Here is a 9,266-nt window from a genome sequence, read left to right as displayed (position 1 = left end):
GTGCTGAGCTAGTTGCTCTGAGACAAATCCCACTTCTAATCAGGGATAATCCATGGACATAAGAGATCTTCACACCAGTGAGAGATAAACTAGTGAATTCTTGTATCTGAAGTGTGCAGTTCAGAAGGTATTAGAGTTCTTACCAAGGGATCAATAGAAAAGATTTACTGTGGTTCAAAGTTCCCAAAACTGAATGTCATAAAACGCAAGTGAGTACACTCTTCTAGCAAGATGGTTATAATTTTGAATCTTGCACATATTGTGATGAATTTTTCCTCAATCTTCAGACATTAATTTCTCTTTTCCAGCAAAATACTTACTTCTTCCCCATAAAGGCATGAATCATTCTTTTAAAAAGAAGCAACTGATAACTAAATAAAGCATTCTATTACTATGTCATTGATGTCTGTATTATGATGTCGTGTAGTAATTAAACCATAGAGGATGCTTTGAGATTCAAAACATTGAAACCCGAAACCAAGTAGCATAACAAACCATCCCATCTCTGTGTAAGGAGAAAGAAGAGCATACCTAGCAGGTGAGTGTCCTCATTTTTAAAAGGCAGGTTCAATCTATCCACACAATCAATGGGCTGCTTTCAACCAGCTTATGTTGTGTTGGCAAGATAGATGCCTATGATCATCTGTGTCACAACCTGGTCACGAAAAGGTACATAGGAAGACATGGGACTGTCAAAATGAACCCATTATTCCTCAGTATCTGGAAGCTACAAATTTTCAATGTCAATAAGGAAGAAGAAATCTACCATGAGACTTTTTTACTCTAATTAATATGCAACATGATTTTGATTTTGTCACTCATAATAATAATATGACCAACTACTGTGATTTGATTATCTAATTGTCAGCCACAATTGCAATAGCACTGTCCTAGCCTAATCAGAATCAACTCTAAAGCTCTAATCAGAGCTTTCTACAGCTAAGCTCTGAACCAGGAGAAGGAAGAGTAGATACTAGAACTAAATTATGAGTAGAAGAAAAGAGAAAAATGGCCTTCATAGGAGCAAACAACACTTGATAGAAGATTTTACTAGGTTATTTTTATTCCTTGGAATTTTCATATTTCTTCGTTGTGTATATCGTAACATTTAATATTCATGACAGAACACTCTGAATACAGAGAATTATCAAAGACAGTATGCTATGAATCAGATTATTCCCTAGAGCCACATCAAAGATGAAAATATATAAGAATGTATTTCATTCATCTTATTGTTTATTCAACTAGAAACCATTTATAAGAGTTTATTTGAAGTGGCCAAGAGCACAAATTGAACATTGAGCCTGCCTGAAATGTCAGGGAAATGAGACTATCTCCATATCTTTGAAAGTTATCATAAACCATGTTATCTTTGCAGGACACCTATGAAACCTCTCCAGTTAGCATGCTTGCAGATAATAAATTGCTCTACTTTGAGTGTAACTGTCCAACATATTCTCCCCCAAATAATAAAGGTGTCTGAGATATCCAAACTCAAGTCTTGCCATTTTTATGAGTCTAGAAATTGCATTCTTGCCAGACACCAGTGGCTCACACCTGTAATCCTAGCTACTCAGGAGGTTGAGATCTGAGGGTCTTGGTTCAAAGCCAGCTTCATCAGAAAAGTCCCTATGAGACTCTTATCTCCAGTGAACCACTCAAAAAATTGGAAGAGGCGCTATGTCTCAAGTGGTAGAGCACTGGCCTTGAGCAAAAAGAGGTTCAGGGACAGAGCCCAGGCCCTGAGTTCAAGCCCCACAACCAAAAAATGAAGGAAGGAAGGAAGGAAGGAAGGAAGGAAGGAAGGAAGGAAGGAAGGAAGGAAGGAAATAAATTTGAATTCTTGTATCTACCTAGTCTCTTCTCTTTATTCTTTTTTTTATTGTGAAAATACTGTACAGAGGGGTTACAATTACATGGGCAAGATAGTGAGTACATTTCTTATCAAGCATTGTAGCCTCCTCTTTTTATTTTATTTTTATTTTATTTTTATTTTTATTTTTATTGTGAGAATACCGTACATAGGAGTTACAATTACATGGGCAAGATAATGAGTACATTTCTTATCAAGCATTGTTGCCTCCTCTTTGTTTCCCCTTCCCATCCCTTCCCGTATCACCTCCACCTCCCTTCCCTCACCTGGTCCTCCCCCCCACCAAAGTTGTAAAGTTCGTTTTTCCACCTAACGACTTGTACATCTCATTGTTGCAATGGGTCCACCTGTATCCCTAGTTAAACAATTTGTTTTTTCCCTTCCTCTCCACAAATTGTACCAACATCAAATACAGTGAAAGCAGGGGTTATACCATGGGGGAGGGACGTACAAAGCAATATAGAATTCATCTTATAAATATATTAGAAACAATCGCAAGGAAGGAAAACAAAAAAAATTTGAATATTTATCTTGGGGTTCATTCCCCTAACATCAACTTATTTGACCTTTTCTGCTTGACTCAGACATATATTTTTATTTTCTGATTTGTATTGGTATTTTAAAAATATGCCAGTACTGATAAACGTCCATTAGGTATTTTAAGTTAATTACAATATTGTCTCATCTATCTCTCATAGGGTAGGATCAAAGTATGCGACAAAACACAATTTTCTAGACAAGTTAATATGACTAGTTTGATTTATTGTTTCCAAATTTTTATTTAACTTTAATTATTTCTAGGAAACATTCTAAATTATGATACTACCTCTCTTAATAAAATATGTCAAAGGCCTAAATTTTGTTGATGTTTCACGATGATTATTAGAAACAGATGTCATTCCTTCATATTGTAATATAGAGAATATTTTCTATGTGTTCCACCATTTTAAAAAAGAGGAAATGAAATAAGTAAATGAATGAGACAAAAATTAAGTGTGGTTAAAGAGGCAGGAAACTGAGGAAATAACAAACAAGCTACAGAGGGAAACTGGTCAGATTGTAGCTTTACCAAGGAGAACTTGGATTTCTAAATCTCTGTGATTTTATTATCTAATTTTAAGTTACAATTGGAATAACAGATTATTTCAGGTTTCATGCAAGCCATACTTGTATATGCAGTCTATGGAATTATGCCTCAGGGCTTATTAGGTAGAATGTTCTAGCATAGATTTTTCTTCATTTTTTTTTCACCTTACAATGTAAAATGAATAAGGCATGATCTAATTACATGATAATAGAGTTGGTGACAGATTTGGAATTCAAATCAGTGCCCTTATCCAAACCTACTTTCTTTGACCTCATGTGTTCTCTTTGCCTCAGGTCTAAGAATAGTGTTGACACGGTGGAGAACACCTCCTGTCCACATGATAACTGGGCCAGTGAAAAGCCAGGATCACCTTGAGAGGAATGTGGTACTGCATCCAGCAGGCCGGGGTCACCCAGGGTTATGCTTGCTATTCTACTGGCCTTTCATTTCTGGTCATGACCTAAAACAGTCTAGGCTCCATCACCATCTTGAACTGCAGAGAACAGTCCACGGGCCCGTGACGATCCGCCGAAGGCTTCATCAGGTTGAATCTTCCTCAGTGATGTCCACATAAGCTTATAGAAAGTAAGTTTGGTGAACTGTAGAACAATCTGTGTAAGAGCTCAAGAAAACAATTGTCCAAACAGATGGGCTTCCTAACTGTCCAGAAAAAAAAATTTAGTAATTGTGGCCCAAGAAGGATGAGGGAACATCCACATTTTCTTTTCATTATCCTCTTATCTAGCCAGGAAGGGACACTAGTAAATGCAAATAAATACTAAAAAAATTTTGTTTTACCCAGGATGACTTAAAATAGCATAATAATAGGAACAGAAATAGACCAAATTAGAGAATTAGAAGGCCAAGGTACAAAAGCACAATCATACTGCATGTGAGCGAGCCTGTCCAAGATACAGGCTTCAGGGCGAGAGGCCGCCATACTAGGGGACATGCTTGTATTCAGGACAAGAATCAAGAATCCTGAAACCGAAAAAAGAAGCCTGCATAAAATATATTTTGTATAATTGGAAATGTGCTCTGAAATTTTAAAAAAAAGCTTAAATTTTAAGGTTTGGTTTTGCCACCAATTAGCTGATTGCACTTACTAGGATAAGTCATTTGTCTTATATAATCCTTCAGTGTCTTAATGATAAAATGGAAAGAAAAGTTCTCACTAAACAGTCCACCAGGGCCCTTCTTGCTCTGAGATTCTGTGATCCAAACACAACCCATCAAAGGCTTCACCAGCCTGCCCCAGTTACCTCTAGGCCTGAGTCTCCATTCAATTAGGGAATATTTCTTCCCTACACAGGGAATAAAGGGTCATTATATCCCATTCTTAACTGCTACATGTAGTCTATCTACCACATAAGACTAGCTTCCTGATTTCAATCATTTCTTTCATCCATCAATTTGTCTTTTTACATATAAAATAAGTATTCATGTCAAAGTTCAAATGGATAGTGGAATAGGAAAGTGAATTTTAACTCTAATGTTGCTACTGGCTCCTTCAGAAACTGAACTAGGACCTCATCAGCAAAAGGCAATCATAGTCACCTGCTCTAGCCTGCGGGAACATGGCTTTAAGTTTTCTAATAAAGGAGTAAATCCAAGAAAAGCACCAAGTAAATAATCCCAAATAGCATCACCGAGGCAGACAAACTAGCACCGTTCAGATGCGTTGGGCACATTCATCAAACACTCTTCATACAGATTTTATAAAAATTTCTTTTGACAGCAGTTTTCAAAGAAGAAGAAAAAAATGAAAAGAGGAGAATTAAATCAGAATGTTATGAATAACATACTCAAAGTAACTTCTGAGAAGTGGTCTTAAACTTTTGAAGAGTTGTGCACCCTAGAAAAATATCTTACATGGAAATCTTGAAATTTGGTGTAAAAGAATTGCTTATGGAATGGATTGACTTCTCTGCAATTCTTTTATGAATTCTCTGTCAAAATCTCTCATTTTGGAGATTTTAGAAACAGTTTATGAAATGTCTAATTTTGGTAAAATATTGGGGCATTTACCCAAACTATATGACTCTTCCCTTGCTTATTCCACATTTTGGCTCTTTCTTTCCCTTTCTTCCTCTCTCCCCTTCTTCCTCTCCCCACAATCACTCCTACCCTTACTCTCTTCTTTTGATTTTCTGCACATTAGCTCTAATATTATGCTACGCGTACTCTTCTATGCTCAGCAAGAGATTTTAGTAAAAAAAAAAAAAAAAAAAAAAAGATTAAAAGCCAAAAAAAAAAAAATCACAGAGCTTTGCATTTCCCTTCTCTCTTCCCATATGTCATTGCAGTCATTCACATGGTTTTTTTCTTTCCCTGTGTAGTATTTTGAAAGCTTCATCTACCTGGGAGAATATGGATATTGTTCTGAAATGTGAAAACACTTCACATTACCTTTCACAGGCCTTGATCACTTTGGACACTGCACCAGGCGTGTATCTCCTCTCAATGCTCTAAGCTAAACACTTGCATTTCTGTATGATTTAGGGTAACAAGAGCTCTACGATAACCATCTATGTATATATATATATAGTGTGTGGATATATTGTATAGTAGATAGATAGATAGATAGATAGATAGATAGATAGATAGATAGATAGATAGATAGATAATCCCCATAAGCCCAGTGATTTGGCCTATCAAATATTTATTTCTTGTCTAGCACAGATGATCTGTTTTTGGCCATCCACATCAAAGGTTTCTGATCCGAGTGAGTCAACGTTGCTCTTCATGCAAGACTCAGCACAGCAGAGAAGTAAAAGCTGGCTCATCTGTCTGGGAGTGCCTCACATGAGCGCAGGTTAGGAACTAGTCAAATGGGCACTTAGGGATGAGAAGAGGTACAACTGAGCCTAGAAAATACATGCTGGGGAGCTACTTGCTTTCAGCCACCACCCTGCTCCATAGATTACCCTGGATATGAGGGACTTTCAGCCTTTGCTTTTTGTACATTCCTGATAAACAGAGGGTCTATCACCTGACACTGCATCGGGTGCATTGCTGTGCACTGAACCTATATGGATTAGTTAATTATTAAATCTATTTACTTAAAATAACCTTGTTGTCTCTGAGTCAGGAATATGGGTGTGACTCAATTGGATGCTAACCTCAAAGTCTTTCTAGATATGAGTGGGGCAGCTGGGAGGATTGCCTTGTTTGCTTCATCTTTTGGTTACTGATTGGCTGATGGCAGACATTAGCTAGAGGCCACTTAGACCTCTCCATTGGGCAGCTTACAACTGGAGAGCTGGTTTCCTCTGCCATAAGCCAGCAAAAAAAGGGAGAGAGGAAAGTCCAGATAGAAGCTCCATTCTTCTTCGGAAGTCTCATATGGGTGGTTTCACTGCTGGAGGGGAGGGGGCAGGAAGTTGTGGGTGGTGTGGGAGGGGCACTAGGTTAGGGCTGAGTTTTGTTTTTCCTCTGATTGTCAAAATTGTATGAATTGATGTTAACGCTTTAGTTTATGTAACTTTGTTTTTATTGCTGTTGTATTTACCTAAACAAAAATGAACATTTTGAGATCCAATAAATGGTTTCAGATGTGGGTACACTGGTACGACACAGGTAACATTAACAAGTCTAGTAAAACCCATGTTCTAGTACAAAGTAACACACAATACATTTTGTCAAATGTATGTGCACATTATTAGCGATTGGCACACACAGTTTTTAAACATTAAAATTACTTCCAACCTCTACTTAATTCCTAAATTTTAAAACAAAATTATTTCATTATGGTAAAAGTAGTTGCACTGTAAAACCTGCAATTTCAACCATTTTAAGCATACTTTTGTCACATTAAACCCACCACATTGTTGGGTAACCATTGCCACCATCCTTTTCCAGAGCTTTCTCAATTTACCCCAAGTGAAACTAGGCCCTCACTGATTTTTTATAACAAATTCCTAAACACTTGACTGTCAAATTTCTTCCCCCTCTTTAGAAATTTTTGAACTTTAACTCTTTTCCTCATTTATGACCTTTGTATCCTCTCTGAAAAGCAACCACTGGAGACTGCTCCAAAGTAACTAAAGATTAGAGTTTCTGTTCACTTTGTTAAAAAGGCTAAGGTAGTTAATGATTTGCAATCAGTTATTTTGGAGAAACTAAGGTGGCTTAGCCCCTCCTTCCCCTCCCAGGGGGAAGCTCCTCAAATCCACAGCTGGTGGTGTGTGGGACTGCATTAAGAGTCCAAGAACAATAAACAAGTATAAATAAATAACAAGTACCTACATGATTTGCTGTATTAATCATCTTTAGAAGCAAAGGTTTAGTTTTTCCTCAGTGGGATTCCAGTAAATGGAGCCTCCCTCTTGACTGACCACAAGGCAAGATGCTGGCAACGAGACATTATCTTCCAGACTCAGTTTTCTGCCTGCTACTATAGCCCACCAGACCAGCTTTCTGCCTGCCCTGCCAATTGCAGGAGCTCCGTAGATATCTGCCCGAGTCACGACACTATGCCTTCATCCCTACTCCTTGCTGTCAAAGCACCCTCCTCTCTATAACTTGTACCTGGATCTTTTGTAACTACCTGTCTGCCCAAATGGAGCTTACTTATCTCTGGTGCTTCACTACTGTCTTGTCTATCCTGCTGAAATAGAAAGCTGGGCTCTATTACTTGCCATCTTTCACATTCCTCCAGGAGGAAGACACTCCTGTGGACGTAACAGGAATCAAGATGCTATGTCTCCAGAACAAAGAGAATGACAAAAGCACAGGGTTCTGTCCACTTGGAAAGTGTGCATCTAAGTACTAATTCTTTATGTTCTTGTGCAACTTGGTATCTATAAAGCACAGCCGTTCAAGTACACCATGTCTTCCTACTTTGGGATGCTTAAATATGGCCAGATCCTCGTGTGTTAACCAACTGAGTTAAGAGCAAAGGGGAAACATGAAAATTCCACATCACTTTCTTAGCAAACAGTTGCTGTGCACTGGCTACTTGCTTCTCTATGTGTTAGCTGAACATGAGAAGAAGTCCATTGGAAGGCCCTGTTGACAGCTACCTGTTGAGAGCAATGAGCTGCCCAGAAACATGAAATAAATTTGTATTATTTTGCATAATTTTCTTTTTGTCTTCTATTGTATCAACCCATGTTTTACTCTAATAAATGCCAAACAAATAATAGAAATGACTACATTTGACTGTCTTTTTTAAGTCAATTTTTTCACTCATCTATAGGTTAAAATATATGAGTAAAGGCCAAATACATTCAAATAGGAAATCAATAAAATACTACACATGCTATAAATCAGTGAAACTCCTGTAAAGTCCTTTGCCTCACATGGCCAAGTCTTTCTGAGGAGAAGCTGAGGAAAGTTTCTCAGATGACATCTACTTTCTCAGTCAGATAAATAATGAGTTGCAGTCAACTTGATTTTCTAAATATAATGGTAATTGATTATCTCTCAATAGGTATGATTGATTATATGCTGATGTGGGAACCAAATGATCTGTTGAAGGAATCTGATTAACCACATTATAGCCTCTTGGGTAGATATTTTAGAAGTAATAGTCACAGTCAGTGCTTGAGTGTTTTTGGGTTGAAGACAAACGATAAACTGAAGACATTAAATAGAACCGAAGAGGTAAATATCTAATGCCTGAGTATTCTGATACAATGTTCATTTTAAAGGTTTAGAAATTCTTTAAATATGAGCTTCATAGAACATAAACCCATAATGGTTTTCTCTCAGTAGTTCACCATCTGATGAGAGCTAAAGGCAACCTAGGAAGTTAATAAAATTTTAGATGTTTTTCTTAAACAAATCAGTTACCAAGTGTGCACACATTTGGAGATTACTCAAAAATACACACACCTAGGCATATCCTAGCTTTTAGATTAAGAACACAGTTTTATAAAGGAAAGCCAAAGAATAAATGACTTTCTTCCTAATGCTAATATTCTTAAAATAATACATAGTTCCTTGTTGTTGAGTACCTAACCATCAGTGGAGAAACAAGCTCTGACTAAGACACATGCAATAAATGTGGTAAGGTCGACATTCAAGCAGCACACTTAGACAACGGTGACAGATAAAAATCGTAATCTGAGGGTATACGTGCAAGGGTTCCATATTCTCTGGATAATGCTAGAGAAATATGTGAGAAAGCAGGGTGACCAGGCTCACAGAAATTCCATCAGCCCTTTGGATCCACCAGTTCATAAGCCAAGGAATCAGCCAACTATAGTTTGAAAATATCTGAACAAAACAATTGTATCCGACATGTTCTTGTCTTGTTGTTCCAGAGTAGAAGATTAAATCAGGTATTTACATAGTGTGTTT

The 9,266-nt window shown here is 37.4% G+C and overlaps 1 long non-coding RNA gene across 1 annotated transcript; it reads left to right on the top strand.

Annotated features, from left to right (window-relative positions):
• The first annotated feature begins 459 nt into the window (after positions 1-459).
• Positions 460-5,901, top strand: LOC138828524 (uncharacterized). The gene is made up of 3 exons (XR_011372296.1): positions 460-538; positions 3,254-3,545; positions 5,638-5,901. It is a non-coding gene; the product is annotated as an uncharacterized lncRNA (long non-coding RNA).
• Positions 5,902-9,266: the final 3,365 nt, after the last annotated feature.

The sequence above is a fragment of the Dipodomys merriami genome, unplaced genomic scaffold (genome assembly GCF_024711535.1).
Source record: "Dipodomys merriami isolate MVZ:Mamm:240054 unplaced genomic scaffold, mDipMer1.0.p SCAF_1, whole genome shotgun sequence".
Lineage (NCBI taxonomy): Eukaryota > Metazoa > Chordata > Mammalia > Rodentia > Heteromyidae > Dipodomys > Dipodomys merriami.
This window is presented reverse-complemented; position numbering and strand designations above follow the sequence as displayed.